Here is a 14519-nt window from a genome sequence, read left to right as displayed (position 1 = left end):
GCAGTGCTGGTGTGAAACGTGCAGTATATTTTATTCAGCCTGAAGGTCCCATGTTCGCATTTGAGTTACTACATTTTATGATCGTAAATTTCGATTCTTGGTCTACTAGTAATGTTTTTAAGTGTTCATATTTGTTGCGTTGCTTGAAGTGTTAAGCTAGCGATAGATCTGCCTCGTACTGCAAGTTCCAATAAGCTATCTTCATTTAACATTAATCTTTAAAATTAGGTAACGAGCTAGGACAGTGTAACCTGCACCGAAAGGTCTAGCAAGTCGAATAAAATATGGCGTTAATTGCCATGGCACTTTACTCACTTAATATATTTTTCGAAATGTTACCTAATCATCAAAAGTTCTTAGGTCTATTAAATGACTCATAAAATCGACAACCTGTGCTTTAAATACAAGCTTTTATTCTCTTTTCCATAGACATTTACTTGTTTATCCCTTATATTTGAACTAACAAATGTTATTTTTGTTACAGGTATACAATTGGGATGAACATCGTCATAAAGCTGTTGCTTAACATGACATAGTAAGTATATTAACGTGTTTCAGTTCGTAAATAACGACCAGCGTTTCGACTAAACTGCTGAATCGATTTAGATGAAATTTCGTAGGGTGATAAATTATATTCCGGAGAATGATATAAGTGGATTTTAAATAAAATCTTTGGATGTATCAATGATTGTATCCGAAGGCTAAAAGCTCTGCAAATAGATATTGCTACTTATTTTTGGTTAGTGTGATCTGATCCTAATGTTATACAATTTATAAGTATGTAAAACACATATGTAAGGTGAATTATCATATAAGAGCACTCGATCGGTCAATTGATAAGCTAACTAAATAATGTTGTCGTATTTATACTTGAATCGTATCGTCTACTTTATTTAGTAGAGTAATACACTTAAAGGTTTAATTTACCACTTCTAATTAAGTATGGTTTAATTTTACTAAGTGGAGTTTGGCAGTTTTTTCCTGTACTGTAAATTTATCGTTCGAATAGACTATCCGCCGCTTATCTATAACATTAAGCTGGCCCTTAGTTATTTAAGTGATTTCCAGGTTAGTGTAATAGTTCTGAACTTATATTCTTAAGTAGCAAACTGACTGTTGCTTATACTACGCCTGGCATTTTAAATTATCTTATATGTCTGGTCTGACTAAAATAACCATTATTCGACGAGCTGCATTATTCAATTAATTTTGCACTCAATAACCCATTATGTAATTACCACTCTAATTACTAAAGAAATTATCATTAAGTAATTAAGTAAAAACAATCGATCACAATCGCGAATAAAATTAACCCATTTAAGACGATCTTAAAATGCCTTTAACTAAAAACAAGGCGAAAACGGGCCGAAAATCGATCACTTAAAATATAAATATTCATTATAGTCGTTTGCAGCCGCATCGTTAGCCTGACTGTGGCTAATTAAAACTGACAGAAAGTACTCGGCATGCTCGAAATGCGAATATATTTCGCAACACAGCGACTTTTTGCCGGCGACAAGCGACTTTTTAACCCACTGTAAGACAAGGAGTAGCTTCTCAATTTGTATGTATTTTTGTTTGTTAAATGTTTGTTACCTCGTAACTTTTTATCCGTGAACTGACTTTGATAGCTTTTTGTTTTAACGATGATGCATCTCATGTGGTCCCGTTTAAATATTGATCTAGATTTGTAGTCTCTGTGATATCCCTAATAATGTGTGCCTTTTATGTTTCGTGGTCTTAATAAAGTGACATTTTACTTTGAAGCCAATTTTTTGCTCTTTCAGCGCCCACCGTGACAGCTTTTATAAGTTAGGTGCTGAAAGAAAAATAATTTCATCAGGTTGTGGTCATAGACATTTATCTCCTGTATCATCCATTTCTTACTTTTTGTTTTAGCGAATCCTGAAACCGCGAATTTCTTTTTTATTTAATTGCAAGTCAGTTATTTGAAGGTACTCGAAGGTGACTTAACAATCAACCCCCCCGTTATCTTGTACCCTTGAATATTCGCAAAGTTAGTCAATTGTCAAGTGTGATGCGCCAAACGGGGTGGAATGCAGCCAACCGTCCAATCAATATGCGATACCATCGAACACTTACAATATCTAGGTGCTCTACTCAGCTGCTGACTGAGGCTGTCTACGAAATTGTACCTGTACTTTCTTATATATAACCATAAAATAAAGTTGTGCTTTGTAGATCAATTTTGTTAGTAAAATGGTCAGAATTGCATGAAAGATTGAGTTCTAGATATGTGCACGTGTATGGTGTAACGATGTTTTCCTTGCTCTAACAGCGAAGGAAAACATCGTGATGAAACCTTGCATGCCTGAAATTTGTTTAATACATTTATTGAGGGCATGTAAAGTCCCCAAGCCGCACTTGGCTAGCGTGGTGGACTCAAGGCCTAACCCGTCCCTTGTTTGGGAGGAGACGCTTGTCCAGCCACGGGTTAAATTCATTTATATTATATTATTAATTACGTAGTATATTTTGTCCACATATCTCACCTAATTTACGGTTACAGCGACCAATATTGAAAAGACGTAACAGGCCACGATCAAAGTTGCATAAGCCTACGGGTCACTAATTTTACATACAAAGCTCTCTATTGAGTTGTTGGATAGTATTACGCGCGTTGCGACGCACTAATCACTTGCATTCATAACAAAATACAAAATTGCAGTCAATTCACAGTAAATTCGCTACACAGTCAAAAAACAAGTCGCGAAAAAAGGACAATATGTTGCTTCGATTTGCAACAATCAAATCAAACGAATAAACTGACCAGCCTATTTGTGTTTGTAAACCGATATTGCTAGTTGACAGACCGCAACGCTTACGCACACGTAACGGATATGCGGGCAACTGAACACTATCACACGATATTGTAAACTATCAAATCAGTAGCGTAGTGATATTTGCATGAATTCGATACTTTGTTGTATAACTTGGGCTATATTTGAAACTTAACGTCAGTTTTGTGTTTTCATTCAAGTGTTGTCAGCCAGTTCATACATCTAACGTAATAGTACTTTGCCTATGCATGTGTGTTATTATCTACTAGCTGACCCGCGCAACTTCGCTTGCGTCACATAAGAGAGAATGGGTCAACATTTTCCCCGTTTTTGTAACATTTTTATTGCTACTCTGCTCCTATTGGTAGCCTATAGCCTTCCTCGATAAATGGACTATCTAACACTGAAATAATTTTTCAAATCGGACCAGTAGTTCCTGAGATTAGCGCGTTCAAACAAACAAACAAACTCTAAAGCTTTATAATATTAGTATAGATAACGTATCTTTAAAATTGTATTTTGTGGGTTTAAAAGTAAGATGTCTTTTATGTGTGAGTCTAAATTAAATTAGGTTTTAATTAGAAACAAGCGCCATCTATCTCGTATTGCTAGACTTCGTAGGTTTCGACTGACTGTCACCCCATATAGTCTCAAGTTGATTTCAAGCATGCTAATGTCAACCACGCATATGCGCTTTAATGCCTCAAAATATTATGAATTTTAATTATATTAATATAGGAAGTTATCAAAAGACGATTTAAACTAGACTCACAGTAAAATCAGGTCAGCTAAACACCAAACAACATTTTTTAAAGCATCTTCACTAAACTAAATCCTGAATAACAAATATGCTATCAATACGCCATTGGCAATATCAAATCACCAGTTCACAACAAAAATACACCGTTGAACTAATACCACCACGGTTACACGTTAGTAATCCGAATAGCAATTGCAAGCGAAGTTCGCATCGTTGTAGCCGATACAATGTACTAGGACAGAGGACTGATCCGGCATTCAGCCGCCGGGCGCAAGACTTGCTCGTATAGTTCCACTGTACATCACTGGAACTGTTCCTGATCAATGTGGATGACGTGTTTCGGATTTGATTGTGGTAAGGATTTTTCCTGGTCTGGCACAATTTAAAGTGAATTTATTAGCTGAGTCTGAATAACCTATAACAGATTTAGGCAATTTAAATAGTTGGATGCAGAAATATAACTCATTTTTAAGCGATGGCTAGAAGTATTTATGACACTACGATTTAGCTCAGAATGATTAAGGCAACATGTTATACTAATTGCAAGCGAGGTTCTCATCGTTGTAGCCGATACACAATGTACTAGGACAGAGGACTGATCCGGCATTCAGCCGCCGGGCGCAAGACTTGCTCGTATAGTTTCACTGTACATCACTGGAACTGTTCCTGATCAATGTGGATGACGTGTTTCGGATTTGATTGTGGTAAGGATTTTTCCTGGTCTGGCACAATTTAAAGTGAATTTATTAGCTGAGTCTGAATAACCTATAACAGATTTAGGCAATTTAAATAGTTGGATGCAGAAATATAACTCATTTTTAAGCGATGGCTAGAAGTATTTATGACACTACGATTTAGCTCAGAATGATTAAGGCAACATGTTATACTAATTGCAAGCGAAGTTCGCATCGTTGTAGCCGATACAATGTACTAGGACAGAGGACTGATCCGGCATTCAGCCGCCGGGCGCAAGACTTGCTCGTATAGTTCCACTGTACATCACTGGAACTGTTTCTGATCAATGCTTGGATGACGTTTTTCGGATTTGATTGTGGTAAGGATTTCCTGGTCTAGTACAATTTAAAGTGGTATTCATTGAGTTGAGCCTAAATAACTGATCATAGATATAAGGGATTTAAGGTGATAAGCAGAAAATTCATTCAGTTAGTATTTCAGCCTGTCGTTGCTTAAAGCTCAGCAACGTTTCACCATTCATCCATTAGTTCATTTGCAACTGAGCTAAACGATCCTGTTCTTGAGAAAATACCTAATCTACGCTAAAGTAGATCAATGTTGTAGTACTTATGAAAAATACTAAAGCTAAGCCTGCTAAGCAAGCCAAAACAAAGCCAAAGTTAAGCCTATCTGGTGGTTTAAGCTGAACCACCAGATAGGTTAATACAGACATCCTTAGAGATTGGAAAAATGATCATCAATAGTAGAGAATAGCATCGATCTTTAAGCATTTGAACTCACAATCTCACCTCTAAAGTTAAGTACAACTTACATTGTTCTGATAGTCGTTTTATTATAAGTAGTAAGGCAGATCTCTGCAAGCAGCTCCATGACTCAATGTTTACCGTTAGTAAACTCTTGTATTTACTTTAATAATCCGTTAGTGTGACTATACAACGATGTTAGATAGTCATTATGTTTGTATCACAAGTAAAACAAGAGGATATGAGATACTTTTAATACCGTTCCTGTTGATCTAATAAACTGTTATATACTATAGTAAACCTCAAAAATCTCATAGCTTTTAATATCCGTTTAGCAATTTAGTATGTGTACAAACCGCGATAGTTTTAAAACTTTTATTGTTACTTAGAAGTGTTGACCAAGAATCTTCTGAATCAGGTTTCAAATTCAGTACTAGTTTGTGTATTTATTACTGAATGTTTTGACCGTCTGATGACTGATCAATTGTCAACAGTTTACCAGCTGTTCATGGAAGTATGTTTACCTCCATGGGAAAAATTACACAATAGCCCGTTTCTTTGTCGACATTTGAATCGTACAAAGAAAGCTCGAATAACACAACTGGTTATTGTCTTTTGTCATCACAAAAGATCAATTGACGATTGTAGGAAATTAACAGAATTTGTAAGCAATTTGAAAGTTCACTGAGAGCCTTGGCCGGCACGGTTTGTCTACATTAAAAATAATAATTCTATGTAACTGTATCAAACAAGCCACCATCAGCTGCAAAAGACTGTGGGTTACTGATGTTCTAAATTGTGAATTTTGTATACCTCCGTCAACTGTGAACTGAATTGAAGGCTGTTTACTAACATTTTGACAGTCGAAAAATTCAAACAGGAAATTCGTTTAGAGGTTTTTAGTTTCATCGCTATTAGATAAACACACGACGGGGGATTTTGTTGCTTACCTTTTTTTTCTTTTTACAAGGCGATAAGACGATACGACTATTGGTTAATGTAAATTAACCTAATACAATGTCACGCCTGTAAAACCCGAAGGTGTAGGAAGTAGTGTTTGAAATACGTTTCCCTAATGCAATCAGGGCTCGCTCCTATAATATACCGGGTACCCTACCAAGCTACTATTGAGGCATATTCAAATAAAAATTTGAGAAGACCAATGGCACTTTGTCCGACATGGGAATCGAACTCAAAACCTCACGATCAGCAGTCGGATACACAACCAACTGCGCCATCAATATAATAACTTAAAAAAACCACTCGATGTTAACCAAATGCCCTTGAATGCTATTGTCTTGTTCTGAATATGATAAGAAGCTATGTAAAGGTGGTTGAACGTAGCGCCATGGTCTCAACGGAAGCTCAACATTGTTCTCGAGAGCTCGTCGCTCGAGGGTCTTTCGAGAGGGATCGCGCCCTATGTGCCTCTCACACCACGCTTACAGTTTGTACTTACTATCACTTCGTGTTATACTAGTTTCCGCCTGCAGTGTTACTTGATTCATTGATGAAATGTAAGTAATATTGATTGATTGTTATTACAAACCATTTGCAATTTCGTTTAAGATGCGTTCATCAATTTTTGTATGAATAATATGAGACGACGAAAGAAGATAATTTTTCCGAGCATCAAATACAAGTATTATAAAATTGTTTTCCGATTTTTAAACAATTCTTAAATCAATCTTAACTTTTTGATTACTTAGTACTGTATACTGTTGAATATTTTTTAGGCAATAAACTTGGCTTACCAAATGTTATGTATTTAATATAGCTTTAAATAGCTTAGATACTAAACTTTCTATCCCTTCATGAACACTCGTTCATACAGTATACAGTACGTACCCTAAAGGTTACCTCACTGATTGCTTACTAATAACTATCAACTATCTACGATTTAGCCCATGAAAACGTAACAGACAGCTGACTGAAAAAGCTATCAAATAGAAAAGGCCTCCCTGATTGATTGAGTGACTGACTGATCAATTAACGTGGTGCACAAATGACTGGGCGTATCAAACCGGGACCTAGATAGCTTTAGATTGGACGTACGCACTTGACAGCCTTAATGGTTTTGAAAAAAAAATGTCGATCGGTGTAACTGACGATAAGTTCTAAATAAAGTAAATAAATATGTCTAAACAAACTTTTGGAACTTTTGTTTCAACATGGTTGCTTAACGGTCGAAATATATGACTAAAATATATTTTTGATTGATTTGATTTAATACTGTGTTATTGGCAGAGGTGGGCAATAAAGCCAGGATCGACACGGTTCTTTCTGAAAATTTTGTTTGAGTGTTCTTATGGGTCTCCATATTCTATTACAGTGACATTGCAGTGAAATGAGATTTGAGCCCATGCAACATTATTTTAGGATATTTGAATCATCTTTAATTACATGAATTAATCTTTATTCTTTTCTTAATAAATAGGGGTTTCTAGACACGCAGCAACGTGTCTTATAATTTACCTCAACAAAAATCATAAATATTTTATGAGTCGATGATTTAGCATTCAACTATGAAAACGTACGCAGTTAATTAAAACTTTACTCGGTGTGAAAATGTAGCATGAAAGAAATTAATTAAAAACTATTTTTATTGCAACCATGACTAATGTTTTCTTATGCCCATTGCAAATGTGATAAGCTACTGGTTAGGCTTACTACATACAACATATACGGGCCATCGCATTCGGTTAGGCAGTATTTATCAAACAACAAAACCGACTCGAAGTAGTCACTGCACTTGTTCGGCTTGTGCCGATCGGGTACCTAGAGCTTAGCCGGGCGGCAAAACCGAATATGTGTAGATATTCGGGAAAAATGCCGTTCGACGTCGCCGCGCTTGAATGTTCAAACCGAATTGTAACAATCGGACCGAAGGAACTACCCGATCGGCATAAGCCGAACAAGTGCAGTAACGCCTTCGAGTCGGTTTTGTTGTTCGATAAGCACTGCAAAACCAACTGAATATGTGTCAAGCAAGCCTTATAGTTTTAGTGTAAAGTGTTAAGTCATATTAACAATTGGTTTGCTGAACATTTTATTGAGCTGCACGCCTGATAAGCAAGTGTGCCGACAGGTTTTAAATTGCTGTGTTTATTTTTGGATTTTATGCATTTGCCTTGCGGTATTTGCATGATAATCTTAGTAATTAAAGTTTTAAGTGATGTTGCTGCCTTTGTTTCGTCTTTTTAAGTACACAAGTAGAAGAATTTATTCAATCTATTGAAACCAATATACTAAAACCTCTTTGTTCTAAACTACCGACTGCCTGCAATTTCGTCCGCTTGGATTTTACTTTTCCCTTTTTCACGACATTACTTTTTGCTGCTCCACTACTATTAGTTAAAGCGTGATGTTATACCTATAGCCTTCCTTAAAAAATGTACTATTCAACTCAGAATTTTCTTTAATTTGAACCAGTAGTTTCTGAGAAAGCGCGTTCAAGCAAACAAATTCTTCAGCTTTATATTATTAGTACAGACAAAAGCAACTATGTGTTATATCAATGTTCTTCCACTTCCGCGCCTTTTATGTGCGACCTATATTTTAAACCTGATGCTTCATGTCAGTCTGCACTACAACAATACTAAGGCCCTTTGTACACGAGACTATGCAAGTCTCTGATACTCAAACGATTTTAGTCTTCAAGCGATTACATGCGACGACTTGCGAAGCTTTGCGTATGAAATTAGTGTAAGGTGTGTAAATCAATCTATAGGATCGTATAGACGTATCGGATCGTCCCATTATTTATTTATATATTTAATTAATAAAAATTACATTTGTTGCTTGGGAGATAGAGATGTTGTTTAGTAGATATTTGTTGTTGTAGTATCAACATAAATAAGTACATAATCTGTGAGAATTTCAACTGTTTGACTTTCACGGTTCTTAAGATACAGTTTGGTGAGAAACAGACAGACAGAAGTCTCAGTAATAGGGTTTCTTTATCCTTTAGTTACAGAACAGACACAAATAGGGAATTCTCAGTAATAAGGTTTTTACCCGTTTGAGTGCGAAACCCTAGAAAAATATCGTATAGTATCTGTATAGTAGTAAGTTAAAAGTATTAGTAAAAGCGCAGTTTAGCACGCATTAATAAATGTTGGCAGCCGACAACAGCTGATTTGTATTCATGGTTGGGACGAAAACTGCTCCATTTAGCTCGCTGAGGTACGTGCGTTGCAAATACTGGCTAGTTTTATTTCTTCATGCTCGTGGTAAGTGCTACTTTAGCTTTCGAACGGAGATATCTTGAATAACTTTGATATATTTGTAATGGTACATTATTGCTTCATATTATAGACCTGTGATAGTGATTGAATTATAAAGACGACAGAACAAATGTTAGACTTTCGATCGAGTTGCATTGAGCGTCCCGTGCTGACTGACGCTGTCAAACCTTGGGTAGTATTTAATGACTACGCATAAGACACGTTGTGTACCTTAGTATTAATATTATGTGTACAAGCCGCGATAGTTTAAAAACGTTCATTAATAGTTGTTTTAAATTTTCGGCGGGATTTGGCGAGACTTCTTTGTCGAGTTCTCTTAAAAATTTAAATAAATTGATGATGTCCATTCGTCCTCTATGCTTAATGAATTAAACAATGGCTTATACGAGAAAGAACGAAGTTATCCAAAATTTATCTTCAAAAAATATTTTATATTAAATCTGCTCAATATTTCAGCAAGCACATTTCCCATGGATATGTAACAGGCGATTTTATTAGTCGATTCGAAGGATATGAGCGGAAACATCAAATATTCGCCGGTCCGTCATACTTTTCGATATTCAGTATTTACATGAGAGCATTGAAAGTCAAGCCTTTAAAAATATTCAATACAAAATTGCGATACGTTTGAAAAAAAGCAATTTTCGAAAAACTGTTTTTATTTACACGTCAAAAATTGTAACATGCGTTGTAATTAAACTTTTGATCGGAGAGCAGAGGACATATTGATTGTAAATTGAAATTATATTTACTTTTACCTCAGCCATGTTAAAAAAAGTATTTTTATTAGTCTATCATGTTCTAAAACTAACTTTCAAAAATAGCGATACGTTAAAATAAAATACAGTTATTGGTTGGCTATTTAAAGTTAACAATTTGAAAAATACGCAGAATAGCGATTTAGTAATAGTTTTTAAAACAATTTTACGCAACTGTCCTTTAATATACCAACCTACCGATTATATTATCAGACGGTGCTAATCGTAGGTATATCTTAATCTTGTATCTATCTTAAAGATACTAAAACTAAGTATTACGATTGTTATCGGCACTTAAATGTTCTTTCGTGTTGTCTCTTTAAAAGGTTATCTTGTCAGGTGCGTAGTACTCGTAATCGGTCGGTCCTGTATGACAAGATGTATGGATGTGGATGAAGCAAAGGAAATTTATAAAGATCGTACCTAATGGAGTCTCAGGTCTCTGCTTTCCGTCATGGGAAGAGAGCGTGATTTTAGATATGTATATAGCTTAACAAGCTTATAGTGAACGTTCACTTACGACCTTTTAAAATTCGATCCACAACAAATGCATTTTCAAACCTTTTTTTCGAGTAAGGTACAGTGCAGTCCAGAATTTTAAACCCAATTTTATTCCTATAATTGACAATAAAGATGTATCAATTCAATGATGCCTTTTTTCCATTCTTCGAATGTTGTATTAGATCGTGACATTCGTACTTGACTGGAAGACTCTTTCACACACGTATTTTGATAATCGCATCAACGATCTCTGCAACGTGGTGTCGACAACCTATTGGAAAAAATGTCTCCGTATTAAATCTATCTATACTAATACTAATACTAATTACTAATTACTAATCTATACTTAATATTATAAAGCTGAAGAGTTTGTTTGTTTGTTTGTTTGATTGTTTGTTTGTTTGTTTGTTTGTTTGTTTGTTTGAACGCGCTAATCTCAGGAACTACTGGTCCGATTTGAAAAATTATTTCAGTGTCAGATAGTCCATTTATCGAGGAAGGTTATAGGCTATATATCATCACGCTACTACCAATAGGAGCAGAGTACCAGTGAAAAATGTTACAAAAACGGGGAAATTTTTTAACGCTTACGTAACGCAAGCGAAGTTGCGCGGGTCAGCTAGTATTCTATAAAGTTCTAGACATTATTCTATCATCATCAGCCTAGCTTTTCTTCCAACTATGTTGGAGTCGGCGTCCATTATCACCGGATGCAGCTGAATACCAGTGTTTTACATGGAGCGACTGTCTATTGGACCTCCACAACCCAGTTTCTAGGCTATAACAAGATACCTCTCTGTAAGAATGGTTGTCAGACTTCCACGAAATAAGTATTAAAGAACTAATTAAGCTATAAAATCCACTTCAAAGCTCGACCTGTAACAGCAATATTTCATGGAACTCTCGCATTAATTACTTAGCAGATCAAGTACGTGTACACAATACTATGTTTATTGAGAAAAAGCTGCAGCCGTTGACCGCATCGGCGGCCATAGCGGCGAACATTAGTTAATTAACCGTCCGCTCAATATTGTACTACCGGCATCATTAATTGATACACGTTTCTAAACAAGGCATCTCATACTCTTGAAAGCGAAGCGTGGTTTACTGAAAATTGTATATTGTGTAATTTTGGTCAATGTGACTGCTTTTACTATGGTTCGATTCCCACACGGAACAATTATTTATGCGAACAACCAATATGTAGTTGTTTCGGGTCTAGTTGTACATTGTGTCCATTGTTTGTATGTTTGTAAACGTCCCCGCGACACAAGAGAGATTCTTACTTGTGATTTTTTGTAAGCGAGCGGGAGTAGTATTTCTTGAAAAAAAATTTTTTTTTTAAAAATTACTTTCAAACCAGTAGTTCCTGAGAATAGCGCGTTGGTAAACAAGCTGTTCGGTTTTATATTATTTCTAATTTTAATTCATTATCTGGCATTCTTAGAAGTGAATAAATAAATAACATCTGTGGCTATTGTACACGTTTGCTCAGAACACAATGCTAGAATTAAAGTATTGTACAACTGATTAATAATTGTCATTGAATCGTTTGATTGTGTTTTTGTTCTATTATACTCTTGATTTATTTATTATATTGAAATAATATTCATAATTCACATTATTCAACTCTTCACGGATTTATATCTCCTTTTATAGGGATCGATTGTATCCAATCTATTGAAGTATAAGCATGTAACTCTGACCCATCACTAGTGCGTGTGACTGTAGCTTAGACTCTCCATATTGAAACCCAGGTCAGGTGTAAATCTTATTCCCGAGTATCTTATTACTTTTAAGAATTACTATGTAATAAGAGAGATAGAGAGTGTATTTGAGTTTTGTGTACACTTTACTATTCGAATTAAAAGAAACTCCTGCGCAGTTGGCTCCAAAAGGACATTAATTTTAACAAATAAAGTCATAGTCAAATAATCTTTATTTCATAAACTTTAACAAGTATTTGAAATCGTCAAAATATTTTTAATCTACCACCGTTTCGGAAAAGCTGTTGCTCGTGAGAAGAAACGGCAAGAAACTCACGGCTCACGCAAATTAAAATATATTCACCCGTATGGATAAAAGGTGACGTGATATTATGTATGCATGTAAAATATATCTACGTAAAGAATACGGGTTAGGGACTTTCCATGCCTTCAAGAAATACGTTAAACCATTGCCTTTTGTACTCAACCTCTATTCGAGAGGAGACTTTTACCCAGCAGTGTGGTTTAGGCGCATTAGGGCTAATTCTCATTATGGCTACTTCTCACTTGGGCTACTTCTCAATAGGGCAACTTCTCATTTGGGCTACTTCTCGTTAGGGCTACTTCTCAAAATTGGGGAATGTTTATTGAAATAAATGCTGTCTTTATGTACATATAATATAACATGTTTATTCATTCATAAGAGATTAATGACATTATTATAAGAATAAATCAACATTAATTGAACCAATGTAATTGGTAAGTATACAATGTTATAAGATTACTTCTTGTAATTACTTTAGTCTGGTTTGAAACTAACATTTATTTATAACATACACAAATCAATAGTTAAAGGATATGCAAACATTACTAGGTGTCACTTCTTTTAATTACTTGAATTTCAATAAAATCAACATAAATCCACACAATAATCAACAAACAATATTAATTAGGTATATATTTATAGAAGCATAATATCCTTCAACTATTGATTTGTGTATGTTATAAATAAATGTTAGTTTCAAACCAGACTAAAGTAATTACAAGAAGTAATCTTATAACATTGTATACTTACCAATTACATTGGTTCAATTAATGTTGATTTATTCTTATAATAATGTCATTAATCTCTTATGAATGAATAAACATGTTATATTATATGTACATAAAGACAGCATTTATTTCAATAAACATTCCCCAATTTTGAGAAGTAGCCCTAACGAGAAGTAGCCCAAATGAGAAGTTGCCCTATTGAGAAGTAGCCCAAGTGAGAAGTAGCCATAATGAGAATTAGCCCTAATGCGCCTAAACCAGCAGTGTGTGTAAATGAACAAATAGTAGGTACAATATTAGTATCAGCTTTCGTAATTTTCTTTGACGTGAGTACTTGTAATTTATATCGTTAAGTGTATTTATCGTGACGGCTCCGGCGCACCTCGTATCCGGTGATTTATGTCAGCGCTCGACAGGTGGCGCTATTTATTACAGCCATGCTGATAACACGTTGTTCACTTTTGGTAATTGTTTCTTTTTGTTTGTATGTATACTCACATACTACAAAAGTATTTCTTATTCATTCAGATTATAAGAAGTTCATCGACAACAAAAAATATATTTTGTAAATATTTAGCATCAGTTTAAAATCGAAACATTATCAAAATATAATCGCTATGAATTAGATAACCTTAAAAACCAAGTCTATACCTAAATTTTGGACTAGAAAAGCCTATAGCAAAGAAATAATATGGGCTTATACTTTTTTGCAAATAATGCCTTGTCTGTTTACCAAATCTAGTCAAAGCCATAACCCTTATACGTTTCCATTGTAAGCCTTACTGTTCCTGCAGTATTATTTTAGTAGATAGTAGATATCTCACGGTAATCCTTGTGTGTGCATACTCACATTCCCTAATATAATCAGCTTAATTACCCAACCACGCGGGAAACTAAATGCCACTGAATCTCCTTGTATATGGAACATATATTTTGATATACATACATGTATATTAGCTTAGCTTTTGTTCCAAACTAAGTTGGAGTCAGCTTCCAGTCTCACTGGATGCAGCTGGATGCCAGTGTTTTACATGGAGCGACTGCCTATATGACTTCCACGATCCAGTTACCTTGGTTATAACACGATACCTTTCGGTAAAACTGATTGTCAGACTTTCAAGCTTCTGATTACTGTTAACGACTGTCAAAGATCTTCGAAAATGACAGCCGGGACCCACAATTTAACGTGCCTTCCGAAACACGGAGGAACTCGATTTGTATAAGATGGTCAAATTTTGAGCCATTTTACCAACA

At 35.2% G+C, this 14519-nt stretch overlaps 1 protein-coding gene across 2 annotated transcripts in view; it reads left to right on the top strand.

The window, feature by feature from the left end:
- The window catches only part of fdl (beta acetylhexosaminidase fused lobes), a 107435-nt gene that overhangs the window by 27567 nt on the left and 65349 nt on the right, over nucleotides 1–14519 (top strand). The window contains exon 2 of one of the 2 annotated variants that reach the window (XM_076124824.1): nucleotides 485–535. The exons of the other annotated variant lie outside the window; for it this stretch is intronic. The gene's annotated coding sequence lies outside the window, so the exon portion shown is untranslated. The remainder of the gene's footprint in view (nucleotides 1–484; nucleotides 536–14519) is intronic. 2 annotated transcript variants of the gene reach the window in all.

The sequence above is a fragment of the Anticarsia gemmatalis genome, chromosome 17 (assembly GCF_050436995.1).
Source record: "Anticarsia gemmatalis isolate Benzon Research Colony breed Stoneville strain chromosome 17, ilAntGemm2 primary, whole genome shotgun sequence".
Lineage (NCBI taxonomy): Eukaryota > Metazoa > Arthropoda > Insecta > Lepidoptera > Erebidae > Anticarsia > Anticarsia gemmatalis.
Note: the sequence above shows the minus strand (reverse complement) of the source record. Positions and strands in the feature narration are given on the sequence as shown.